The sequence below is a fragment of the Fragaria vesca genome, linkage group LG4 (genome assembly GCF_000184155.1).
Source record: "Fragaria vesca subsp. vesca linkage group LG4, FraVesHawaii_1.0, whole genome shotgun sequence".
Lineage (NCBI taxonomy): Eukaryota > Viridiplantae > Streptophyta > Magnoliopsida > Rosales > Rosaceae > Fragaria > Fragaria vesca.
The window spans coordinates 4,172,243-4,177,096 of NC_020494.1; positions in this window are offsets into that span (position 1 = coordinate 4,172,243).

The following is a 4,854-nucleotide window of genomic DNA, read 5'->3' on the forward strand; positions in this document are numbered from 1 at the left end:
TCATAGTTCACGAGCAAACTACACACCCAAGCCTTGCAGTAGAATAAAGCTTAGATAACTAAAAGAACACCTTAAAACTCTAAGAATGACTTTGAACATGTACATACAAATAACCCAGATCTAAAACATAGGTGTGGAAGATGTAACACCCATATAGAAACCTCGAGTATGTGTCATATTACTTGAATTTCCTTTTCAAAAACGTTATCATTTTTTACTGATTAATGACTATTTCAGTTTCTAATTGATGTTTTAATTATATATATATATATATATATAGACACACACAGGCAGGATCAGAGACGGACGTCCACACAGCCCTTAAAGTACAGACGTCTCTCCGTTCTCCACTGTCTAGCGCCGATGACAACGACGTTTCTCTTGCCGGAGGACAGCAGAGGCATCCCCGACGACTTTACCATGCAAATGAAGGCCATGGAGATTAGATTTGAAGGTCTGGGTAGCAACCTCCACCCAAAACTTCAGACAAGAACAGTGGCGACTGCAAACTAGTATACGACGAGTCCACCAACAAGAGGAAAGTCACAATCGAGGTCTGGTGTCCGCTCGGCAATAGGAGAGGTGTCGTCGGCGCCAAACGGTGGAGAATGGAGAGATGTCCGCACTTTAAGGGCGGTGCGGACGTCCTCTTCTGAACGGATCCGTATGTGTGTATATATATATATATTTGATAATTTAATTTCATTTATATCCATTATATTTATAGCTTAACTTACATTTCTACACTTCTGGTTTCATACGGATGTTCTAGCTTTATACGTACTAACTGAAATAGTGTGGATTTCACTCCCTTTATCGAAATTAATGATTAACATAATCACAATTTTATCACATAAACTCCATTTCATGACACTAAAATTCGTTAAAGGTAAAGAATGTATATAAAGAAACTTTTCGCAACCTATGTAACAACTTGGTATTGTTATGCAACTATATATCTTGTAATTAATGCTGGCGTGAGTAATAAATAACATGTAATTAGATGTAACTGATCATGTAAGCACTATACAACTAACTGATATTATGCATGTAGACTATGGCATTCCACACATCAAGGTATACTTGCACCACTAATGTGCAATTCACTCGATACGAAGATAAAATGAAGACTTGAAACCCTCAATTCATTCCTCCGGCTATTTCATTTTTGATCTAATTAAATTAAGCGCTCGTAATTTCTTCGATTTTGAGTTCTCACTTCATGTGTTTGAAACACTTAAATAAGTTTTTGGGTTTTTTTTTTTTAACTGCGTTGGCATATATACATAAATGATAGCCTCATCTGGAAGGCTAAATCAAATAAAAGACTGAAATTGTATATAATCTATTTGGTTCACTTACATCTTAGCGTGTACAAGAATTGTCAATAGAACTATACAAATAATAAATCAGTATGTATTTCTCTATGTACTAATAGTAAGTATATATAAGTCTCAAAGAAGGAAATATTAGGTACAGGAACCTCCTTACAAACATTCACAAGAATTAAGCAATACGATTTCTTCCACTTTGATGAGACATCAAGCCTTCTTTGGCAAAGTACTTTGTCTCGATCGATATATAGGCGATCGATCAGAATGACTTTTCATCTTTGGTCAAGGTTTACACGTCACCAAGTTATTCCAAATTCTATGATATATATTCTTTCTTTTGGAAGCAAAAAAGGGCCGGGGAGATCGAGAAAATATTCAAACATGTTCATGGGGATTAGGGAGAAAAGGTCGAAAGATAAATATGGATGGAGTGGCAGTAATGATGGTCATCGGCATGCAGTATGCAATACAGAAAAGAAGAAGGGAAAGCAAGCAATTAGCCCATGGAACATATTTTGATCATCAACGATCGTATACCACCTTTTCTTTTTAATCATCTTTTTTATGTTTTCTTTCTTTCACATTCTTTACTTTCCCATGGCTGATGACTCACTTTAATCAGTCTCTTATGCTTCAGTAACAGGAGCTTTACCCTGCAGCTCTCTTTTTACTCGATCCTTTAGACCTTTTCATGGTGTATTCCTTGTTATGATTATTTGTCTACTTTGTACTGTACAACTGTATATATAGATTATACTATCCAACCCCAGTTTTTTAGTTGCAAAAAGGGAACCCTAGGAGGTTTGTCCATGACTGATCGAATCCAAGCTTCGTTGAGTAATGAAATGAATGAATCAATGATGTTGAGGATATGGCTACCTAGGCCGCGAAACACAGAAATCCGACGTACCGCACGCCGATGCATTATAATTCTATGTCATTTTTAATTAAGACGGATCCGCCACATCTTAAATTATACAAATGCATGTAGTTGTCTCATGAACCATATCCTGGTATATATTGTCAGTATATATATATGGCAAATGACTATTTGTGTATTATCATCATGTGTTAGTATGCTATTCTTTACAACATTTTTGCTGAAATTTAATTGTGAGCTCATCTACGTGCGGTTGCCTTGCTGATTCAATATTTCCAGAACTTCCTATTCTAAAAATTGCTTTCATGTCTTATTTCCAGGACTTTTCACGAAATGATTTGGGGTATGATTTGTGCATGGCTTCAGAGAAATCATGTCAAGGTTGCCAACCCCCGGCCCTCTGCTTCTCATCATGATAGAACGATCAGTTTAAACAATTGTAGCACACCATATTTAGAGGTACAATGATATAATTCAAATTGAGAAAGGTTTTAATAATTATATAGCTAGTACTCGATCGATCCCACACGTGCAAGTTATTTCAGTTCCATCAATGGTGGTCCAGATCTTCTGTAAGGGCTCTACATATAATTAGGGCATGATCGAAAGACATTAAGGTTATGTAAGAATAACTGAAGTAATATGTAATAATCATTGTGGTCTCAAAAATGAAAGTAATATATTATCTTTTCTCTAGAAAATTAGGTATCTATTGAAAGGAGCAGGCGGTGGCGATTACGGTTCACTCATGTGGACAATCCAAATCGTGTTTGGCGGAGTGGGCGGACTCTCAGGTGGAAGAATGCCCTAGATTGTGATTTGTTTGGGGTCGACAGCGGCTAGGCGGCATCGACTTGCATGTTCGGCGGTCTCGATCATTCTGATTGGGATTAGAGACGGTGGTGTGGGTGGATGACTCTGGTTGGTGCTGGCTCTCATCGTTTGAAGGTTTGAATTGGATCGGCTGCGAGGGCGGTTGTGAGGATCTGATCCTATATATGTTGCACGGACACGGACACGGACACAGACACAGCGACCCGACACGGCGCGACACCCTGACATGACAAAACTTAAAAACTAAATATCCGACATGACTTGGACACGGCAAATAGAATTATATGTTTATGTATTTTTAATAAATAAAAATATACTAAAATATGAAATAAGTTCATTACATTACCAAAATAATGTTCTAAATTCAATTCATTGCAAAACCATAAGAAATAACATTAAAGAGAGTCAAATGCAAATGATAGAAGTGCATAATTAACAATAGGGTAAAATACTGTATAATTCTTGTGGTTTGAAGTCGACATCTATTCAGTCCTTGTGGTTTTATTTTAATCTTAATAGTCCTTAAAGACACGATTTTTTTTATCCAAATGGTCATTCTGTCAATTTTCTCAGTTAAATTGCTGACGTGGCTATTAAAAATTACAATGTCTTTAACGGCCACGTCAAGGACTAAACAAATTTCAATTCTTAACAATATTATAAGCAGCAGAGCTCTAACTTAAACATAACATTAAAAAAAATCAAATTTGCAGTAGGTTGCTGACAAAACTGAGCAGTTGCTTTCTTTCAAAATGAACAATGGCTTAATTAAAGTTTTTGTTCCCTTTCTTTTTTTTTTCTAATTAAAAAAATTTGATAAATGATGATGCATGTGGCGTGTCAGAGATGATGTAGCGAGTCAGTCAACGTGTCGAAAAAGTCAACATTTTCTGACACGTATTTTGCCGTGTCGGATGTGTATCAGCGTGTCGGGTGTGTCAAACATAATTCTGATATGCCTTAGGAAGATCCGATCTGTAGTGGCTTGCTGAGGCGTGGCTTTGACGTAGGGGCGGCAACTCTGACGTCGTGCTTTGTGACGGTAGTTGCGAGGTAGCTTTGTCTGGTTTGTGTGAGGTTTGATTTAACCTTGCAGGTTTCAGGCGGTGTTGCTTTGGGCGGCGGCAAGTTGATTACTTCTTCGCCGAAAAGGATGATGGTGCTACAGTGGGGGGAAGGCTAGCTGCTGGACCCTGTGACGCCGATGGTCAAGAAGAGAACTGGATGTCCAGCTTGGGGTGTCCAAATCATATGGGCTTGGGTCCTTTTTAAGCTTTGGGATTCTGCTCCTAGGTTTAGACTCCCAATTTGCCTATCATTTCAATTTTAATTCCTACTGTTCAATTCTTGGTAATTCTAGTTGTACACCAATTGCGGTCTCTAGGGGATTAGGATTACTTTCAAAGAGAGTTAGGTAAGTGCTTTGAAATTCGGGTGTGTAGGTACAATAATTGAGCTTAGATAGGTTTTGGCGCAAGACGCTAGTTGATGTAAGTATCTTCTGACAGTGGATAAGTAATGAAATTATCTTTTTTTATTAAAAAAAAAATCATTATGGTCTCTGGATAATAATATATGTAGAACCAACAATTAATTCTAAAATAAGTGAAACATTTATGTAGAGAAGTGAGAGTAATTTAATTCAAGCTCTCTCTTTTCTTATTTGGTCAAAATTTTCATAAAAAGACAACTTATGTTAGTTACCTCTGTGGTTGTTGTTTGAGGCAGCGGTAGTCCACCCAAACGAGAGAGAGAGAGAGAGAGAGAGAGAGAGAGAGAGAGAGAGAGAGAGAGAGAGAGAGAGAG